This window comes from Carassius gibelio, chromosome A16 (genome assembly GCF_023724105.1).
Source record: "Carassius gibelio isolate Cgi1373 ecotype wild population from Czech Republic chromosome A16, carGib1.2-hapl.c, whole genome shotgun sequence".
In the NCBI taxonomy this organism is placed as follows: domain Eukaryota; kingdom Metazoa; phylum Chordata; class Actinopteri; order Cypriniformes; family Cyprinidae; genus Carassius; species Carassius gibelio.
In genome coordinates, this window is record NC_068386.1 from 22,978,829 (window position 1) to 23,002,364 (window position 23,536).

The 23,536-nt window shown below is 39.4% G+C and overlaps 1 protein-coding gene across 12 annotated transcripts in view; it reads right to left on the reverse strand.

The window, feature by feature from the left end:
* The window catches only part of csf3r (colony stimulating factor 3 receptor (granulocyte)), a 227,155-nt gene that overhangs the window by 19,198 nt on the left and 184,421 nt on the right, over positions 1–23,536 (reverse strand). For 2 of the 12 annotated variants that reach the window (XM_052617579.1, XM_052617572.1), the window contains exon 1: positions 300–525. The exons of 7 other annotated variants lie outside the window; for them this stretch is intronic. The gene's annotated coding sequence lies outside the window, so the exon portion shown is untranslated. Of the gene's footprint in view, positions 1–299; positions 526–23,536 lie in introns of those variants that run through there. 3 more of the 12 variants (XM_052617580.1, XM_052617571.1, XM_052617578.1) reach the window with 2 other exon arrangements.

A 23,536-nucleotide genomic window follows, 5' to 3' on the forward strand; every position in this document is an offset into this window, starting at 1 on the left:
AGACAAAACTGAAAAGAAAATTAATTTCAAGTACATTTTTTAGCAAAAAAATTATAATGACAATAAAACGTAACAACATAACAAATTAAAAATAATTAATAACAAAATCAAATTTAATCAATATATTAATAAATACATAGAGAGATATATTAAACAGTGACATGTTATAATACATTATATACATACATATACACATACATACATACATAAAGTGTTTAAAGCAGTATGTTTATAAATTACTTATTAATAAAAGTTAATGTAAAGTGTTACCAATTATTGAATTTAAGGAAGAAACAAACCTGAACTACATACTTTAAAGTGTAGGATTTCTGGGGGTCACATTTAAACTCCTGTGTAGTTACTGCCCATCCAGGTCTGGCAAACAGTTTAACTTTTCTATGAAAACAATTAAAGTATAAAGTAAAGTCTTTGAAATAATCTAACTGCTGTTCCGAGAAAGATCTCAGCACTCTGACTAAAGAGTCAATGTTGTCAGTCCTTCCGTGACATATCGTTCTTACTATCCTGAACCACAAGTACAAACTGAAGCAGGAAACTCTTGTGAAACCATCTACACTTGTGTCCGTTACTGCTCCCACATTTTATACTTACTTACAAGGCAACTTTAAAAATTTTAGTCTATTGAATACAATTATTTGTGAAAAAATAAAAAACAATAATAAGCATGGATTCATTCATCACAGAATTCACTTCAATTTTAGTTTATTTGTATAGCCCTTTTTATAATAAAAATCGTAGCAAAGCAACTTTGCAGAAAATTAAAGGGAAACTGAAAATGAAAATGTTGTCATTAATCACTTACCACCATATTGTTCCAATCTCGTAAAAGCTTCGTCCATCTTCGGAACACAATGTATTTTATTTTGGATGAAAACCGGGAGGCTTGAGACTATCCCATAGACTGCCAAAATCCAGAAAAGTATGAAAGACATCGTCAAATATTCCAGCTGCCATCAGTGTTTCAACTAGGTGTGTCCCGACTAAGGATTTTCATAGTCAAATCGGAATTTTCGAATCATATGTTTGGGGGTGGGGCAAAATGCATTAACAAGAGTCAAGTCAGACATTCGATTAACATAATTACTGATGTTAACACACAGGGAAAATGTGTAACAAACACCTTGCAGATATAAATGGGGTAAATAATGTTTTATGTTTTGATGAACAGATAGCTAACACTTAAAGTCGGCGAAACCATAACAATTAACTTTTTTTTTTTTTTTACAATAATGCTCTAATTGTAACGTTAGTCTAAAATGTTAGCAGTTAATGTTAACTATGTGCTGAAGAGATATCACCGCAGTACTACAATGGAGCGTTTGACTCAAAACCAAAGTCATCTTATATCAGGTAAATAATATATCCACAATATATATACACCGGCTGAAATGTTTCGAAATCACTTGTACCCTACCTGTTCGAAAACATCCAGTCTCTGTCTGTGTCAGTTTGAGTCTTGGTAAAGTTTTAAATCCCTGCCGCCAAGATGCTCCTCTGTCGGTCACGGATTATGGAAAGTGAAACATAAATCTATAGGGGTGGTTGGATTTATTCACAAACTTTAAAATATTAATTTGAAGCTTCTTTCTTTTCAGATTCTTAAAGATTTATCATAATAGGCTGTATATTCACTTATTGGGAGAAAACCGGTCGTTCTATGTGAAATCAGACATTTGAGCTCCCCCATATATTCAAAATGGCATAATCAATAACACCACATGAATATCAGTGTTAATTTTGACATGAAATTTTAATTTAGTTTTAGTCTTAGTCTTTTGACTATAATTCTTTTTAGTTTTAGTCAAGTTTTAGTCATCTGATTTGTTTTAATTTTAGTCTTATTTTAGTCGACTAAAATCGCTTGGTATTTTAGTCAACTAAAATTGCTTGGTATTTTAGTCGACTAAAATAAGACTAAAATCAATAACAGATTTACTAGACAATTTTTTACAGCTGGTATAGGAAACAAACTTAACCAAAATATATAAAACACAAATTCAACTTTATTTCAACACAACTGTGTCTTTATTTCGATTCAAAAGCTTTTATGCAGCAACAAACACTGTCATGATAATGTAAACAATAACTAGCTGCCAATTGACCAACAATAAAAGAAAAATAAAGTTAGGTCCAGGACCTTAAAGCTTACAGCTGAGCTGAACAATAAGTGCATACATTTAAAGTAAATATTTAATAAGTTGGGTGGATAAAAAAAGTAACAAGATTTTATAAGGTATTCATTTGTCTAGCAATATTGTATGTTTTAAATACTACAATATTGCTAGATTAGTATGTATAATGATAGGATGTGAACATTCACGTTTCACATGACTAATATAGAAATATTTGTGATATTGTCAACAAGTAGAACATTATAAAATATACTAAACATTATTATTAATCAAATGTATGTATCATAATATTACGTATTAGTATTGTGCTCTCTTCTAACTTGAAGAAGGGGCTGTTTTACAGTACTTTCCAGTTCGTAATATTTAATGCTACAACATCTATGCACTGCAGTCTTCCAGTTTTGCTTAGCTCAATAAACAAAAGAACATCGTTGTGAAATTACATTTGAGAAAATGTCCAGGTGGCTCCTCAGTAAATGTCTTTTCAAATTGGTTGTGTTCTATGCCACGAATGAGCGCTCCGCGTGCTTTACACTTTGTTTTGTTTTGTTCGTCGTCAAACGCAAAGTGAGCTGTGGACATTTTGTCGCTCTTTTAGACATCACCTCTTCGAATGCCGTCTTCCCGGGAGCTCATTTAAAAACTGAAAACCTTCGCTTTACGTCTCAATAAGTCAGGCTCGGATTGGTTCTCTTCTCTCATGCAGTCTCGCCTGTTCCGTTTTGCCGGTTCTTTTGCTCATTCCTCGCATCTCTCCCGTCTGCTGATTTGATTTTCGTCACAGTCTATTTTCGTCTCGTCCTTTATTCGTTGACGATAATGTCAGTCAATTTAGTCATAGTTTTAGTCTCCATCAGTGCCTTCTTTTTTAGTTTTCGTTTCGTTTTCGTCCGCAAAAATATATTCGTGACGAAAATAATGACGAAAATATTTAGTCAACGAAATTAACACTGATGAATATTCGACTGTTAGATTGGTGGTCGAATCAGGCTCCTCAAATCAATGCATCGATTCGTCGACTATTCGGGGTCACCCCTAGTTTCAACCGTAATGTAATGAAGCAACAAGAATAGTTTTTGTACACAAATAAAACTAAACTAACGACGTTATATAATAATAATAATGTTTATTTGATCAGATTTAACTGCAGTCCAATATTAGGCCAAAGAGATGTGTCTTTAATCTAGAATTAAACAGAGTGAGTGTACCTGAACCCTGAATATTATCAGGATGGCTATTCCAGATTTTTGGGAGCCAAATATTTTTTGTAATTTATGCAGAACTTAATAGGTAGCCAGTGCAGGGACTGTACAATTGGGGTAATATGATCATAATTTCTCGACCTGGTAAGGACTCTATTTGATTTCTTATTCATATCTAAAAGTGTAACATTAAGCAGAAGCATTTCAAATGGTTTAAACCTGTATCCTTTTTTATGAGTAACATTGAGAATATCACTATATATTGATGCAACACCTCCTCCACGACCAGTCTGACGGGGCTCATGCTTATAACAGTAGTTTGGTGGAGTAGACTTTTTTTAGACCAATATAATAATTTGGTTTTAGCCAGGTTTCAATCAAGCAGACTACATCAAAAATATTATCTGTGATCATTTTATTTACAATAACTTCTTTGGGTGTGATCTCAATACACTTTTTATTTTTGGACAAACCACCTTAAAACCATGGCTCTCATGATTTTGAGATAATAATGGATATGTACATAGATTAATTTAAAATAAAATAACAGATAGTCTGAACATGTTTTATGAGAAGATACCATAAATCCACCTCAGACAGAATGACAAACCTGAATGCAAAATGGATTGCTGTGCAAGTTGCAACTGATGGACATATGAGCAATGATATGGAAACTATAAAACTAAACAAACTATATACTGATATACTGACAGTTACTTTATGTAATGTCTACTCAGTGTTTTACTCAGTTGCCCCAATCTTCATTTGAGGGTTCATATGATATTTCTGAGCTCATCCCATATAATAATTCACATGATATTACATTTATTAAAGATATAGTTTCCTGAAAAAAAAAAAAAAAAAAATGCTGAAAGTATAATCAACCTCAGGCCATTCAAAATGTTGATGGGTTTGTTTATCTGAACAGATTGTGAGAAATTTAGGCAAGGCAAGTTTATTTATATAGCACATTTCGTACACAATGGTAATTCAAAGTGCTTTACATAAAAGAAAGTAAAATAATCATGAAGAAAAAAATAACAAAAATAAAACAAGCAATTTTAAAACTTTTAAAATGATTAAAACGTTTAAAAACAGTTCGAAAATGATAAAAATAAATAAAATTAAAATAAAACAGTGAAAATATAGTGCAATCTGTTCGGACATTGCACGGTGCTCATTCAATAAATGCACAGCTAAACAGATGAGTATTGAGTCTACATTTAAATGTGACTAGTGTTTTAGCACATCTGATCTCTTCTGGAAGCTGATTCCAACTGCGGGCAGCATAGTAACTAAAGGCGGACTCCCCTTGTTTTTTGTGAACCCTTGGTATTTCTAACTGACTTGATCCTAATGATCTGAGTGCTCTGTTAGGTTTATATTCAGTGAACATATCTGCAATATATTTCGGTCCTAGGTCATTTAGTGACTTATATATGAGTAAAAGTACTTTAAAATCAATCCTATATGTAACTGGAAGCCAGTGTAAGGACCTGAGGACTGGTGTGATATGCTCAGATTTTTTGGTTCTAGTCAGAATCCTGGCAGCAGCGTTCTGGATGAGCTGCAGCTGTCTAATGGTCTTTTTGGGAAGGCCGGTGAGGAGCCCATTACAATAGTCCACCCTGCTGGTGATAAAGGCATGAACACGTTTCTCCAAGTCTTGGCTGGAAACAAAAAATCTAACATCTATTTAGAATACCAAAATTTAGAATACCAAAATTTGCTCACCAATTGATCCTCTGCAGTGAATGGGTGCCATCAGAAAGAGAGTCCTCTCACATCAAAATCAACCAACATATTTGTACAGAATGTTTTATATTGTAAACTATGCTTGATCTATACATATTTCTCTCCTGATTCAGATGAAATTATATATATATATATATATATATATATATATATATATATATATATATATATATATATATATATATATATATATATATTATTGGAGAAAGCAATATTATGCATAAAGGACCTTAAAAAATGTCCCAATGATGAATTTTTCACAATATGTTAATTGATGGACTGGAGTCTTGTGAATTAATCCAATGTTTTTATCAGCTGTTTGGATTCTAATTCCAATGGCACGCATTCACTGAAGAGGATCCATTGGTGAAGTAACGTAATGCTATATTTCTCCAAATCTGTTGTGTTGAAGAAACAAAATACGTACATATATATCTACATATACATCTCTGGTGGCCTGAAGATGATTACATTTTAAGCAAAGTTTAATTTTCAGTTGAACTATTCCTTGAATTAGTAAGCTTATCATGCAATTAATTTGAAGAATTTGATAACTGCCAGACCAACTCAACTCAACTACAAAGAGAAACTCAGTGACTGCACCCTACTGCATTAGGCCCTATGTTAATGTAATCATAGTAATATGGTAACAGGCCTATATTTGATTTCTGCAGTGTTGGCTAGTTAATTCAGAGCGCACACCAAACACAAGCAAACCCACAGTATTAAAGTTCTGCTCCATTCTCTCCTTATCAGTGGCTCACATAAAGGCCTTCTTTTCTATGTGATTGCGCTCAGCATTTCTGCTTCTCACAGGGACTAATTGCCTGTGGTTCTTCGCATTCGCCTGCTAGAGACCAGTTATTATATTTATAATGATTAGCTGTCTGGCATGTTGCTTCAGCTGCTCGATTTAATATGCCTGTGAACACAAACGAGGTTGCCAATTTCTCCTTATTTCTACGTTTTTTTGCCTCCTCTCAAATTGCTTCCAGTTACTTGATGCAGTAGCTGATTGCTTTTTTATTATTATTATTATATATATATATATATTTTTTTTTTTTTTTTGAGAATTGTTGGTGTCATTTCTATCTTGGTGGTTTGTGTCTGCAAAAACTTATAATATCTTTTTAACTTCTCATGTGCCCCATCCTTTCCTCAAATCCCACACTGGTACACATCATACATTTTGTTAAGTAATCCTTGTTTATTTATCTTTAATTGTGTTCTTTTGATATTGAATTATTTGTTGAAAGTTGTTAAAAATGATAAATGGTTCCAAAATCACCTCTCATCCTCCATTATTGTGAAATCTACTGTGTCGTTGCACAATTTCAAAAGAGGAAGGGGAAGATTTCTTCAATCTTTCATGTCCTCTTTAAAAGACAACATCAAACATTTAAGAAACCTTCAAAACAAACCTAAAGAACTGTGATATTCATTTATATTATAATTTAGAGATTTATATATTTTCTCTAAAACTTAAAACATAATTTTACTCATTACTCAAAACATAATTTTCTCCTGTTACCATAAAAAAAAAAAAAAAAAAAAATCGTTTGGTTAAGACTTCTTTGGTAATCATGTTCCAATAACTCAGCTAAAGAGACGTGTGACCACGATATCTTGTGAAAATTTTTTGTGGTAAACTAGTATTGGTCAGATCATAATCACATGATTTTCATGAAAAAGCAACAAAAGTAGACTAAAACAAGCATATGATTCTTTCATAGGGCCTGGTGCTTTGAACACATACTGTGATGGTATTTTATCAAATTTAATACATGTAGTAGTATAAGCAACAGTTGTGATCCTTGATCATTTTCTACCTGTAAGGGGGAATGAAACGGTGAAATGGTGTGGAATCCATCCTCATTTTCAATATTAACACATCTGACTCAACAGCAAAATAATTACGCTTTACCGACAATTGCTTGGACTGATTAAGATAGTATCAGTTCCTTGAACATTAAGCATTTTCTGAACATTTTTCAGAAAGGAAGCTGAAGACAGATGTGAGTATGTAACAGGAAGTGGTAAAAGAGATGGGGTCCTTATGTGCTAATACAGTAATGGGTGTGTGATATTGTGTTAAAGGTAAAGTAGTGCACTACGCTCTCAGAAAGAAAAAAAAATACACACACACAGACACACACACACACACACACACACACACACACACATATATATATATATATATATATATATATATATATATATATATATATATGTACAAAAGCTGTCACTGCGGTGGTACATATTAAAGGGTTCCACCCCAGCGACAGTTTTTTTTCTATCACCATTTCCCCTTAGTGGCCAATAAATAAATGATTTATAAATAAATTAATTAAATAAATCATTAAAATGTCAGAGTATTTTATTATTATTATTATTATTTTTTTTTTTTTATCAAAATATATTATTAGCCACAAAGAACATGGTAATTCAGATCATCTCAAGACCATCCCATATCTGTGAGTGAACAGTTAGTATGAGAAACTGGAAAGTAGCTCTGTGCGCTTGACAGCCGTCTTGATGCGAACAGACAGAGACAGGGGAGAAGGAGGAGGGGTCAGATAAGCTCAGACTTACACTCTTGCTACTTACAAGCATCCACTCCTATCTATTAGCTGTCAGAAACAGGCCAGCAAATGGAATTTACTATTGATCTCCTGCTTAGCACAGGTCAGTTGCAATGGCAGGGCAACAAATGTGGAAGGGCGCAAGGCAAGGGACAGCCAGCAAAGAACACAGAGGACTGAGAGTGAGGAAATAACAGAGTTTTATTAACCATGGCAGATCTGCAAAGCACTAGCAAAGAGAGAAAGAGAAAGAGAGCTGAGGGACATTGGGTGAGAGGGCTCCGCAAAGATCACTGGGAGTTCCGGAGTATGGCCACAGTTTACTTCAGGGTGAGCAGACTGAATATGTCCATGATTTTAGCAAATATATATATATATATATATATATATATATATATATTTCCACAAAAAAAAAAAAAAAAAAAGAAAACTTGAATTTATTATTCAAGTGATATTCAGTGGGAATTCAATAAGCATGGATTTTTAATTATTTGCACATTTGTGTTGCTTCAAGCACTCCATTTACCAATCACCTGGAACTGAACAGCATTGCAGGTCAATATTTGTGTCAATATAAAACTACTGTTCTCTAGCCAAGAGCACTGAGTGGTTTTCTGGTCAATAGTGTTGTTTTATTAAATTAACCAATTACAAAATGTAAAATTGTTTCACTTAAATGTTTTATGATTCTTCTTTAAATCCATGGTGATTAGTATTTAACTATTTATTTTCACACAGCTTCAATATTTTGGTATATATTTAGGCCAGGTCAATTTTAGAACTTCTATAATTACTGAACATCGGTTTAGTACATACAGGTACTTAAAGTAGTTTATCTCACTGAAACATCCTGATTATGTATGGGGTGGTGGATAAGACGCATGCCATTGGTCGGAGAGACCTGGGTTCGAATCCACTGTGAGACACCAATGTGTCCCTGACCAAGACACTTAACCCCTAGTTGCTCCAGAGGCATGCAACCTCTGACATAATTAGCAATTGTAAGTCGCTTTGGATAAAAGCGTCAGCTAAATGAATAAATGTAAATGTAATGTATGTAACCCTCGTTCCCCGAAGGAGGGAATGCAGACGTTACGTCAGAAGAGACTGACGAATGGGATCTCTCCTGAGAGCGAGATGGTTACAAAACGAATGACGAATGGGGTTCCTTACAAAACACCACATGGCTGTCTTCCAGTGACCCGTGTGAGTGATGGCACTCTGTCATGAGCAGGCTGCCTGCTCATAGGAGGACTTACAAAGGCAGGTACAACCAAAAGGTGGAGATACACATGAACTTCGAGGTTACCAGCCCACAGGGTGGAAGTTTCACCGACAGAGTTGGCAAGGTGCTTGAAGACACATGCTTTGAAAGAGACTTCTATGGAAATACATACTTGGGATTGCCCAGAAATGGGAATCACAACACATGGAAGCACCTGGTCCCACACAGGGCTGAACGTTAGGGCATGCACACAAGTGCTGGACATCAACAGTGCTGGAGGAACCCAGGGTTCTGAACTGAGGAACTCACCTGAGGGGAATAGCGCACACATCTAGTCTGTGGAGTGAAATGGCGCAGCAAGCAGATTGACACGAGCAGGTCCTTACTGGCCTGAAGGGGTGAGGACCCGGGAGGACACAGGCTCTACACAGAGATTATAAAATCTCACAAATGTGTAAGGTGTCACCCAGCCCGCAGCTTCACTTCAGCTCTACAGATGTCTGTTAGCGAGGTGCCATGCGCCAGCACCCAGGAGGAAGCTACACTCCTAGTTGAGTGAGCTCTCACCCCTAGGAGGCATGGCAAGTCTTGAGCTTGATAAGCCAGGACAATAGCATCCACTATCCAGTGGGATAACCTCTGCTTGGTGACAGTCTTTCCCTTCTGCTGGCCTCCATAACAAACAAAGAGCTGGTCTGAGGTCCTAAGGCTGTTCTGTCACACACTGGACAGAGCAGTGCCAGGGCTGGGTCTACCACCTCCAGGGACAGCGCTTGCAAGTTCTCCACCTGATCTCTAAAGGGAGTGGTGGGAACTTTGGGCACATACCCAGGCCGGGGTCTCAAGATAACATGAGAGTTTGTCGGCCTGAATTCCAGGAACGTTTCGTCAACTGAAACATGATGATCAGATCATGCTTCCCAAGAGACTTATCTTCAACAAGGTCATCGTGAGCCGAAATGGCAGCCACATAGACTTTAAGGTTGGAAGGAGACAGCTGATTAGCATTCTGACAATGTCTGTGCAAGAAGGCTCACTGGGGGAAATGCATATTTGCTCAGGCCCAGCGGCCAGCTGTGCGCCTGAGCGTCTGTGCCAAGGGTGCTCTCGGTCAGGGAGTAAAACCACTGGCAGTGGAAGTTTTCTGGAGAAGCAAACAGGTCTCCCTGAATGTATCTCCAAAGTGTTCGCAAATCAGCTGGACAAAGGTTCTAGAGGAACGCCCGCTCGTAGAAACGAGAGGTCCAACCACGGGGTGAATGTTCAGAGGCAGGCCGGAGTGACAGTCACTTGGATTGTTCCCTGTTGCCATGCCCATCTTGAGACTCGGTCGTGAAGCCAGTGCTGAAGCAGTCTCATATGGAGCAACCCGAGCGGTATTACTGCTGCTGCAGATGCCTCAGGAGCCTCTGAAACAGTTTCAGTGAAACCGCTCTCTTGCCCTCGAATTGTCTCAGGCAATTCATTGGTGACCGAGTCTATTTCCATACCGAGAAAAAAGATCCTCTGCACAGTGGAGAGTTTGCTCTTTTCCCAGTTGACCCAAAGACCCAGCCGGGTGAGGTGTCTGAGCACCAGATCCCTGTGCTTCCACAACCACGCTCGAGGGTGAGCTAGAATCAGCCAGTCGTCAAGGTAGTTGAGGATATGGACAGGGCTCTCTCTGTGACTTTCGTAAAGACACGGGGAGACAGGGCCAACCCGAATGGGAGAAGCTTGTACTGAAATGCCTGGCCCTCGAAAGTAAACCGGAGAAACAGTCTGTGTCAGTGAAGAATGGAGACATGAAGTATGCGTCCTTCAGGTCGATAGCTGCAAACCAATCCAACAGACTAATACATTTGAAAATGCGCTTAGGCATTAGCATCTTGAACCAAAGTCTGTGAAGAGCTCGGATCAAGGTATGCAAGTCCAGGATTGGCCATGACCCACCTGTTTTCTTGGGTACTATGAAGTACGGGCTGTAAAAGCCGGACTTCATGGTGGCTGGAGTGACCGGCTCTATCACGTCCTTTGCCACCAGGGTCAAGGGAACTACAGGCGTACCCACGGTGAGGCACCGAGGTGAAGTAGACAGCCCCGGAATGGGAGGCATAGCGTCCCTTAGCGGGGCCGGAGTGCGAGCACTTGTCTGACTTCAACTGGCAAAGAGGGCATGAGAAGGCAATGCGTTCTTGAGCTGGCTCTGCATGGAAACTGGCAAGGGGAGAGGAGAACCGCGGCCGTCTCCTCGCTGTGGCTGGGGGACAAGGCTGCTGCTGTGGCCGAGCAGGAGTGGAGGAGACTGTGGTTTCGGGCTGGGCCTGCGGCAGAGTGGAGGCAGCAGCGGGCTGCCGGGGCAGGATGTATCTGATGGCCTCTGACTGCTTCTGGGTGGCAGAGAACAGCTGGGCAAAATTCTCTACTGCTTCGCCGAAGAGGCCAACCTGGGAGACCGGGATTTGAGGAGCTGAGTCCGATCAGACTCCCTCATGTCTGCCAGGTTCAGGTGGCACTCCTGGACCACCAAAGTGGACATCACCTGACCCAAGGAGTGCACAGTAACCTTCGCTGCCCAGAGAGCAAGGTCGGTAGCAGTGCACGCCTCCTGCAAAACCCCTGGGTCAGCACTGCTCCCGTGCAGCCCTTTGAGCACCTTGGCCTGGTAGACCTGAATGGAGGCCAGGGTGTGCAGGGCAGAAGCGGCCTGACAAGCAGCTTTGTAAGCCTTGGCCACAAGTGTGGATGAGAACTTATAGGCCACCACACCATGCGTAGGCGCTTTTTGGACACAGTTGCATCGTAACAGAACTCTCCACTGGGGGAATCCCTGCATACCCCTTGGCCGCTCCACCATCAAGGGCAGTGAAGGCGGAGGAAGCACCAGAACGGTTTCAGGCAGTTAAAGGTGACTTCCATGAACTGGTCCCTTCCTGGTGCACCTCCGGAAACAAAGGAACCAGTGGGGGGTGCTGGCGATCAGCATGAGCAGCCCCCAGGAACCAATCATCCAGTCTCGACCGCTCGGGACAGGGTGGAGGATTCCACTCATGCCCGATGCTCTCAGCTGCCCGGCAAAAAGCATGGCTGTCAGCTCGGGATTGGACTTGGGCAACGCTGGCACTCCCTAGGGAGGCAATGCAGCTAAATCCTCATCTCCCGAGGACTCAAGCCCGCCTTGTGATGCGGTGGTTGACATAAGGTCTTCCTCTAAAGCCCTGAATGAGATGTCAGGAGCCTAAGAGGGTTAAGCAAACTCATCCGGAAAACGCAACCGGCTGCAGCATTTGTGAGGGGGGTGTGGCCTGAGGAGGCTGGCTTGTCGGGGAAGCCCACATGGTAACCCTCAGATCACCCTGGCCACCAGCCAAAGCAGCCCACTTACGAGTAGAGGAGCTAGAACGGGGTGTGAAATAGGGGACTCTATACCTTTTAAGATAATCGAGCCTCGATCTTAAAGCCGAGATAGTCATGTTGACGCAATGAGAACATGAGTCATCCACAAATGCACTCTCAGCGTGCTAAAAAACCCAGACACCTGACACAGCGATTGTGGCCATCATGAAAAGCAATATATCAACCACACCCAGAAACACACGAGTGAAATGACATCTTTAAAAATATGCAAATTCAACCCGTTTACTCTTTTAGTGAGAGAAACAGCTCTCTCAGTGGTGCTGAAGCGCTCAGGGGAATGCGGGAGATGCTGCAGGAAACCCAGACGAACTACTGAATCGCGCTGTCACACCAACACCAGCTGATTCGCTTGTAAACACTCCAGTGAAAGCAGCAAGTGATGTGCTCGGCTCCGAAGCAAAAGCTTGAGTGCGAGTTGCTTGCGCTGCTCCCTATATACCCGCTCTGTGGGGCGGAGCTCATGATGTAAATTCCGCAGACCAAGATACTCTGTGTACCATTGGCTCGTTTTGTAACTACTCGAAGGTGATTGGGCTTTCAGGTGAGATCCCATTCCTCAGTCTCTTCTGACGTAACGCATAACCTTTCTTATGCATATATATATATATATATATATATATATATATATATATATATATATATATATATATATATATATATATATATATACACACACACACACACGATCAGTTTGTGACACTGCTGGGGCATTATTAAAGAACAGGTTTTCTTTGATAGCGGTCTTCAGCTTCTCTGTATTGTTTGTCAGATGTTACTTATCTTCCTCTTCACAATACCCAATAGATTCTCTGTGAGGTTCAGGTCAGGTGAGTTGGCTGCCCAAGGAATATAATGGTCATCAAACCAATTGGAAGTGGTTTTGGCACTGTAGGCAAGTGCTAAAGTCCTGCTGCAAAATGAAATCGGCATCTCCATAAAGCTTGTCAGCAGATAGAAGCATAAAGTGCTCCAAAATCTCCTGGTAGATGGCTCCATTGACTTTGGACTTGGTAAAACACAATGGAGCAACACCAGCAGACATCACATTCATTGCATTCATTACACTGGACTTTGGATTATGTGCCTCTCCAGTCTTTCTCCAGACCTTGATTTCCAAATAAAAGGCTAAATTTACTTTCATTTGAAATGAGGACTGTGGACCACTGAGCAACAGTCCAGTTATTTTTCTCCTTACCCCAAGTGAAATGCTTCTGAAGTTTTTTTTTCTGGTTCAGGAGTGGCTTAGTTCTAGGAATGACAGGAATGCCAGCTGTAGCCCTTTTCCTGAAGACGTCTGAGTGTGGTGACTCCAGCTTCAGTCCACTCCTTGTGAAGCTCTCCCAAGTTCTTGAGACAGTTTTTCCTGACAATCTTCCCTAGGCTGTAGTCATCCCTGTTGCTTGTGCACCATTTCCTACCACACTTTGTCCTTCCAGTCAACTTTCTATGAATATAGTTTGATACAGCACTCTGTGAACAGCCAGCTCTTTCAGCAATGACCTTCTGTGCCAGTGATGATTGTCTTCTGGACTATTCCCAAGTCATAAGTCTTTCCCATATTTGTGGTAACATGTTCTAAACTAGCCCATATCCAGTATTGATACTCAAATTAATCTAACTAAACGAGCTCAAACTGAAATATTCTCTTTTTTTGAGATAATGCATTTTTATTTTCCTAAGCTGTAAGTCATAACCATCAGAATAATAATAATAATAAATATTACAAATCTTAAAATATTTCATTCATTGTCAATTAATCTAGAATATAAGAAAGTTAGATTACAATTATAAATTACCTTTTCCATGATATTCTAATTTTTTAGACGCACCTGTATTTATTTATTTTTGTATTCTGAAAGGGCCTTTCAGGTGGAGTTGTTCAACTGGAATTGTGTGAGGCAGCACTGGGGAAGCAAAGAGAAAACCTGCTTTAATAAATCAAAAAATCAAAAAACTCTATTGTGAACTTGTGGCTAGTAAGCATATATTAACATGTCTGACAGTTTTTCATTTTGTTCCATGTGATATTATGGCTTGTCATTGAATTGCAAAGGTAAGCCAAGCAGTGTCATTGTTAGTTTACATCAACATAATATGGAACAACGTGGATCAAAGATGGGTAGAAAATAAAAGACTGTCATAACATAAAACTACATGCTGCTTTCAGTGCAATAGTGTAAACTCTGCGCTGTATTGCATTTTTACTAAACTTTGATAACATACCCAATATTATTTTTTAAACAGGCTAACATTTCAATTCAGCGTTGTACAAAAATCATCTTGTTTATGTATGTAACCCTCATTTCCTGAAGAGAAATGGAGTTATTACCTCATCCTGATGTTAGTGGACTCACTTGGGAGCCCCAAACACCTCTAAGCATTACAGCAAAAGGCAAATTAAAACTGGCGAATGGAATTTGCATGCCAAGCCACTAGGCCTGGGACAACGCATCGAGGTCATCGATGACGTCGACACAAAATATTCGCATCGATTCGTCGACCTGTTTTTATTACTCTAAAAAACGTTTGCAAAACGTTTACCTTATGTGCGCTGAATATACACGATGGCTGGAACAACATTCTGTCCAATGTTATATAACCAATTCAGGGGTTTTTCTGCATTGATCTTTTTTTGTCAAAGCCTTATTTGATCGGTGAGTGATGTAGAATAGAATGACTGCTGCGTGGGCTGCGCCTGACAGGGCGCGTACGAGAGAGAGCCCCGGCTACGTGCGCGCACTCACAGTCTTCAAACAACACGAGCGCTGTCTTGCTCTCTCTCTCTCTCTCTCTCTCTCTCCCTCGTGCATATTAACAAAAATCACGATAGAAAAAGGGCGGAACGCCAAAGTTTCACGTGGAGCATTCAGAGATTTTTTTTTTCTCCATGACAGGCTGCTGGCTCCCACTGTTAATTTATTTATTTATTTTTTTGGAAAAGCACTCTCTGTATTAGCTTAAAGCCCTCAAGTTTACATTGGTTACTGTATTCTTTCAATTGCTCTAAACAAGTATTTTGGGTGACCTTTTTTATTGAATATGTGTTTTCAAGGCTTCAAGGTTTTATTGAATGCTATCTCTATACAAGTGCAAAGTAATGCATTCTTAGTCAGTCTTTTATTTTGTAATTTTAAGAGCAAAAAAACATATATTTCAATGTTAAGGAATTCATGTTTTTTTCATTCAGATATGTAAATCAACATGTATAAATTGTTAGTAGTCAATTAATGGGGAGATAATCGAAATCGAATCTGTCTGAAAAAATTCATCGTTAGATTAATCGATGCATCAAAAAATAATCGCTAGATTAATCGTTTAAAAAATAATTGTTTATCCCAGCCCTACAAGCCACATACCTGAATCACTCATTCAGATTTGAGCTGAGGAGCCGAGAAAGAATCCTGACATTCAACAACATTCACAGTTGTGGCATGAGGGATATAATTTTCCTCCTACAGGGAACAAGGGTTACATATGTCAAGTCAAGTCAAGTCACCTTTATTTATATAGCGCTTTAAACAAAATACATTGCATCAAAGCAACTGAACAACATTCATTAGGAAAACAGTGTCAATGATGCAAAATGATAGTTAAAGGCAGGTCATCACTGAATTCAGTGATGTCATCTCTGTTCAGTTAAATAGTGTCTGTGCATTTATTTGCAATCAAGTCAAAGATATCGCTGTAGATGAAGTGACCCCAACTAAGCAAACCAGAGGCGACAGCGGCAAGGAACCGAAACTCCATCATTGACAGAATGGAGAAAAAAACCTTGGGAGAAACCAGGCTCAGTTGGGGGGCCAGTTCTCCTCTGATCAGACGAAACCAGTAGTTCAATTCCAGGCTGCAGCAAAGTCAGATTGTCAGATAGAAAGTCAGATAGGGATCCCTAACAATAGATTTCAGCAACCATTGGCATGTGGAGACCCATCCAAATATAAATTTGTATTAAAATACTGTTTGCAACATAGTCAAACAATCTGTTGTGAACCCAGTTCAAATGGAACACAACAGGGACTGACAGTAAACAAACTGTCTTGGGAAGACACAAGTTTACCAAGGGAATCTCATGTATGACACCAAGTCATGTAAAAGGGGGTGGCTTATGGCATGCAACCCAAATACTGGATGCAGCAACAGACTCCTCTGCTTAGTCTGAATGCCACAGGATTCACCAGACAGTAAATTTACTAGAAGAAGATAAGCACATGAATCCTAACCAGAGGAATGACACAGCAAGTGAGACACAGAGCCAGACCTCCCAAAAATTACATGTTTGTACCCAACACGGGTGGAAACTGACTCCTCCCAGAGATTATAGAATCTTGCAAAGATGTTAGTTGTTGCCCAGCCTGCAGCTCTGCAGATGTGTGCTAAAGAGGTGCCGTGTGCAAGTGCCCAAGAGGAGGCAACACTCAGAATAGAATGAGCTCTCACCCCAAGGGGGCACGGCTCGCCTTGTGCCTGGTATGCTAAAGTGATGGCTTGCACTAGCCAGTGGGCCATCCTCTGCTATAAGACAGCCTTCCTTTTCTGCTGTCCTCCAAAGCAAACAAAGAGCTGCTCAGGGCATCATTTGTGGGATGGAGGCAAGTTCATCTACAGCACCAAGATAATCTTGACAGCCTGAAGGAGCATGGTCATCAGCCCTGCTTCTGACTCTGACTGTGCAGTCGGCGAAGCCATCTTCAGTCTTCAGCATCAGAAGATGATTGCCACTGCTCTGATCCTGCGATAGACATCTTATTCTCCTCATGGAGCCACCAAATAAGACACTGGGTCTGCTGTGAGATGAACCTGTGAGGAGCAAGACTTCCATTGGCCTGGTGGAACATTCCAGACCATAATCCTCAGGTCTCCCTTGTCCCTAACCAATGTGGCTCCAAGATCTTTATGATCAGTGGAACCAGACTGGGTAAAGCTTGAGGGAAGCCTCATACTGAATGAGAGCCATGACTATAGCATTGCCATGGACAAGCACTCGCAGTGTAGGCATGAACATTCTATGAAAGCCATCTCAGCATGCCTGCGGCCCAGACACATGACACAGTGATTGTGTCAATCATCAGGGGTAAGGAAACTACTGCACCCAGAAACAAATGGTCGGAAAGAAATCCCAAAAGACACTCTTGCTCGTGAAAGCTGTAGGAAATTGTTCTTTTTTGGTCAGCACACCCAGGGGTGGAACAGAACACTTATCTGTGCCAAACAGAAGCAAACACACCATTGAATGTGCTATATAACAATTGTCATTGGCCATTTCTCATAATGCTCAGAGGTGATCGTGGCACCTAAGTGAATGGTTTACAAAACTTCAAAATGTCCCTGTTATATTGATTCTATTGTTTGATCTTTGTTCGAGATTCACACTGTCACAGTCTTCTGTCTTTCTGTCACTGTCTTCTGTGAGTGTTGTGTTTGTTTGGTGCCATGTGCTCTCTCCTGTCCTTTTCTGACCCCACCCACCTTGTCACTTCATTACTGTTTAGTTGCTCCACCTGTGTATCTCCCTTGCTCCAGGACTCATCACCTTCACTCTGCACAGCTGTGTAACCCACTCAAACATTCACTCTTACACACCTGGTTCACTCTGCACACCTGTTCACATACTTTCACACACACAGCTGTTCCCCATTTGTTCACGAATATACAGTTTTGTCTCATACACCACTCTGCCTGCCTGGATTATTGTAATGTCAGTTGTATTACGTATGTTTCTCGTGCTTGTATTTCAGCTTGTTCCCTGTGATTGTTTCTGTTTTGTTTTTGCCGTGTTGGCCTTTTTGTTCTCATTTACAATAAAGTGTCTCTTCCCTGCATTTGGACCCAGACCTTGTTCTTTCCACGGCGCCATCCCTACTGTGCCGTGACACACACTTTTTCATTTGACACTATGAAAATTAATTATTATGTGAAATAAACTTTAAATATTTCAAATAAAATTGTTTAGATTTTTCTTTTCAAATCAGTAAATTAATAAAATAATGAAAATAATAAAATAATGCTCTTACAGGCTTAATTTCAACCACACAAAAAGCCCTTAAACAAAGTTTCCTCAAGAAGTTAATATAGTAGTTTAAACAGAAGACAACAATTTCAGTGAAAAACTGATGAAAAATGACACATGGTGTGTGAAAACTAAGAAAAACAGAGATGATGTCAGAGACAGTCTTTTTAACTGTTATGATAATTGTGCAGTTCAGTGTTATTAGACTACATTAGCATATTTACTAATTTATGGATTTGATAAATTGGTCTTTCAACGCAATTAACACCATTTTCTCGGCGAGGAGCTTGGGTTCGGGGGAACCTGACTGCCCTGCCGGAACGTTTGCAGCTGGCTACACGATGGACGCGTGGGCCAATTGGCGGGTCGTGTGTCTGGCGGCTCTTTCCGTGGAGGACAATGAAGACATCTACCTATTCGGAACCATGATAACAGGTCTTCTGCTGATTGGTTTAGGCTTTGCCCTGGGTTATCGGAAAAATTCAGAAGACGGGAACAGCTGTCCAAAGCCTCACAAGGCTGCCCGTCATGATTGAAGCAGTGGGCAGAGCGGTAGCATTGAGACTGAGACTATTAACCGCAATATGGATAACATCACGGTGAAGCTCACAGCTTTGAAAAGGAAATTGGAGGATTTGGAGACCAAAAAAGACAATCATAGTGACCGTCAAATTGGAATGCGGCTAGTAGACCAAAACAACTAGTATCTTATCTTCTTTTGGCTCCACTCCCAGCTTGGCCTTGGCTTAATAACAAATTTTCCCCTTGGAAAGCATGGCAACAAGACGCTCTGCGTCCCTCAACGCATTTCCCACAGACACCAGGATTGTTGTTGACTCTGTCTAGGACCTGACCAAGGCTGTCTCCATGGCAACTTGCTATGACGCTGTATAATCTGCGGACTGAGGCATCTAGAGAGAATCGCAACTCTCCAGGCCTACTAATACACAAACTCTTACACATATACAGATATGCACTCACCTCCCCACCCCCATCCCTCGCCTTCGCCGCTTTGTACCGCCAGTCTGTCAAGCGGGTCCATGACCAGCGCTTTCTAGCTGCAGGGTAGGACGACTGCTGCCTGCACTGGATTACCTCGATCACCCCCCAATTTCCGTCCCCAGTTGCAAAGTTGTGTGTTTATGGTGTATGTGCTTTTGTTGCTGAGGTGTTTTTTTCATATTCCCAAACCGTACTCCCAAAAGAAGCACAGTATGGGTGTTGTTGTTTTTTTCTCCTCACTTTCCCAATGTTATGCTGTATTTCTTCCTCAATTCCCTGTCTTCCTGTTCTGTCTACCCCATTGTATGTTTGTTATGTATGTATGGACAGGTTGATGGCTAATTTCGCTGGTACTTGTGACTAGTGACAATAAAGAGCTACTATTACTACTACTAGTTGTAATAATGTCACATTGGGTTAAAATGATGCTACCCCGTCCTGTAACGGGTGGCATTAAACAAGACAAGATTAAAATAAGACGAGTAAAAACAGTGGAGAAATTAGTTTTTTTTTTCATACCTTCAGATCAACTGCTTCAACTTCTGTTGAAGAGTGATTTGAATTTAATCAATTGTTCTTCACAAATAAATTTTCCTAAATTTGAGAATATTGTTTTGTGTAGCACAGACGTGGCTGAAATCGCAAGTCATTGGAAAGCCAAATGGAAGTGATATGGGCACTTGTACTGGAGTCTGGCCCCATACTCCAGTTTGTAATTTGTTCAGAAGATATTTACATTTACATTTAGTCATTTTGCAGTCCCCTTTATCCAAAGCAACTTACAACATAAAGCAAATCTTTTTAAAGAGGCAAACAGACACAGGAAGTTTTTGTACTACCGATTTTCAGTTATTGTTCAAATAAGTACAAACTAGAAAGCGAAGAAATAAATAAAGAGAATTACTTTTTTTTTTTTTTACTTTTTTTTTACATTTAGAATGAAGTAATGTAGTGTCGAAAGAGTTTAGTTTTCACCTGTCACTTTAACATTTTCAGGAATTCACAAGTGAACAAGAATGTTCTGGAAAATGATTTTGAGCCTCTCTGTGATACCATGAGGTGTCGCTCATTAGTAGATCTCAGACTTCTGGAGGGGATGTAGATTTGTAGTAGTGAGTTGAAGTAAAGCTGGTGCTGAGCCTGTGGCTGATCTATATGCCAGCATAAATATCTTGATCTTGATGCAAGCCGCAGCCGGTAGCCAGGTCAACTGTAGTAGTCCAGCCTAAAAATGACACGGGCCTGAAGTTGTTCAGCATGATCCATTAGAAAGGGCCTGATCTTTCTGATGTTGTGCAATGCAAACCTGCAAAATCAAGCAGTCTTTGCAGTGTAGTCTTTGAAGGTCAGCTGATCATCTGACAGAAGTTGATGGGGTAATTGTAGAAGAACCTAGCTGGATGATGGAATAATGCTGTAAAGTTGGATTGGCAGGGAAGACAAGAAGCTCAGGCTTTGCCAGGTTGAGCTGATGTCCTTTCATCCATGCAGAGATGTCCGCCAGGTAGCCTGAGATCTGTGCAGCTACCATTGGATCATCTGGTTGAAATGAGAGATAGAGATGAGTGTCATCAGCATAGCAATGGTAAGATAAGCAACGTGCCTGTAGGATAGGACCCAGTGATGTAGTGTATATGGAGAAGGGGAGGGGGTCCAGTAACTGATCAAACCAGCAAAGTGGAATACCTGTGATGCCCAGTGATGAGAGGGCAGAAAGGATGATCTGATGATTGACAGTGTCAAAAGCAGCAGATATGTCCAGCAGAATAGTAACTGATGGTTTATGATTTAATTGAATATAGCTGAACTTTCACTGTGGCATCAGCAATGACAATAGGGACTTTCAATGGTTCTCTGATTTTATGGTGCTAAAGATGCCATATGTTGCCATCCCCTCGTCATCACCTTTCTGCCCGACTCATGCTGGTGATTCAATATCAGATGTGACAGGCATATGGATACGGAAATAATCAAAGCATTGCAGTCTGTAAAGAAGTTGCTAGTGTGTGAACTAGTGTGTGGGAATGGTAAACACTGCAGAATATCAATGTCCAGTTGAAACAAAACGTTTAAGTCTTAAATGATGATAATAATAATAATAATAATAATAATAATAATAATAATAATAATAATAATAAAAAAAGTAAAATTTAACATCAGTTCAAAACCATTGTTGTATTGTAATTATTAGGTAATTCATCAGTTAATTTCAGATCAGGGATGCCAATATGTGAGCTCTCTTTAACTTTAAAATATGAAACATGCAGACAAATGGCATGGACTTGTTTTCTGATCTTAGAATATATCAATTGTGTCATGATCAAAACATAATAGAACCAAAGTATTTGATTTTGAGATCTGTTTCTCAATTATTATTATTATTATTATTATTTTCTGTCTGTAATGTTCTGTAATTGACACACAACTCTTTTTTTTATATATTTTTGATGTAGTCAGTAATGATTGTTGACACTTTAAATCCCCTTGCACAACATGGGGCAACTTTGTGTGATGACAAGTAACTGAAAGGTAAGTAGTCATATTCATAGAGGTTTATGTGTCTGAATTTTTTTTCAGTTAGCGGTCTTTATATCTGTGCAACAACCATGTTCTGATGTTAAAGCAATAGAGAAAGAAAAAAGTTGAAGTCAAAGTCCTTAGGACCTGATCTGACGCTACTGAAGATAGTTAGGGTCCTTGATGCAGGGCACACATACTGCACAATTTGTTGTAGATCTATGACTTCATCCCTTAAACTTTACCTTGCCCTATATTGTGCTTTCTTAATGGCGGTATGTTGTCAGGATAAAATTGTGCAGTATATGCCCAGCATTATGATCTTATCCAGGAAAGTCTCATAGAGATCCTTTTCAGAACAAAAAAGCTACTGATATTCTTGAATGTCCATCAAAGAAGACAGATCATGTTTTTTGCAGTCAAAGTCTAGTTACAGCATCTACCAGAAGGGGGTAAATGGACCATAATAACCAGAAAAACTTGAAACTCTGTGCAAAACTGATAAATAATTAAATAACCTTCATCATTAGGCATGTGCAGTGGCGTCAGTGTCTGTCTCTGTATCTGTTACAATCACAAAATAATTTGTATTCTGTGATGAGTGGGATGGGGCCAAGAGCCGTGGGAATGGAGCGAGGCCGGTGGAGTTAATGAGAATGAGCTTCAGCCCCCCTAAACTTATGCCCAGCCCCCCTAAAAAATTATTTGATTAATTAATTAGTGATCGCTTCAGTCCCCTTTAAAAACTAATTTGAAATGGTGGCAAGCTGCATCAAGTTCCGGCTCCTCCCCTGATCTGAGTCTGCACGGATTCAGCGCGTTTTTCAATCCACAGTGGCGCCGAGCAGAGCGAACATCAGAGAGTACAAGGTGTGTGTGTGTGTGTGCGTGCGTGTGTGCGTGTGTGTGTTCTCGCATCCAATACCAATACGTCTTCGCTGCGTTCACCTTCAGCCTTTATCACGGTGTGACAGTTGTTTTTTCTTCCAACAAAAATGAAGCGATTAACACCCATGAAAACATACTTTAGAAAACGATCATGATTTATTTTAATTTACTTTTCAAAATTCAAAACATATTATTGTGTATTTCGGCATTACATTATGCAGCCATTCACAGAAATGATTAAAGACACACATCATTGTCTGAAAGCACTAAATGTCACAGAGAGAGAAACATCATGTGGAGTTATTTTGTTTTGTATTATTAAATATGATTTAGTATTAAGTAATAATGAATCATTAGTGTATCATGATACATATATTAGAGTAAGAGTAAAGGGATCTGTGATTTTTTTTTTTTTTTTTTAAGTAATTGATTTATAGAAGTGGCAAATTGATAATGGTGTTATTTTTAATAAATATAAATAAATATAGAACAGATTAAACATATTGCCAATAGACAATTACATTAATACATGTTTTGTCTATATTCTTAATGAATATTAGCTGGTTAGTTAAATGATTTGAAATGAAATTAATTTCCAGGGGCTGACTTGATGTATAACCAACCGTATTGTTGATTATTAAGGCTAAAAAGCTAAAAATTAATAATAATAATAATAATAAAATATAATAATTTATTTTTCATTGTAGATGGATATACAACATTTTTTTGTCGTGCGGGAGTAGGTCTGCAAATGAGCAACAGTCAGGTGAGAATAGAACAGACAGCCTCACACACACAATACCACTGTG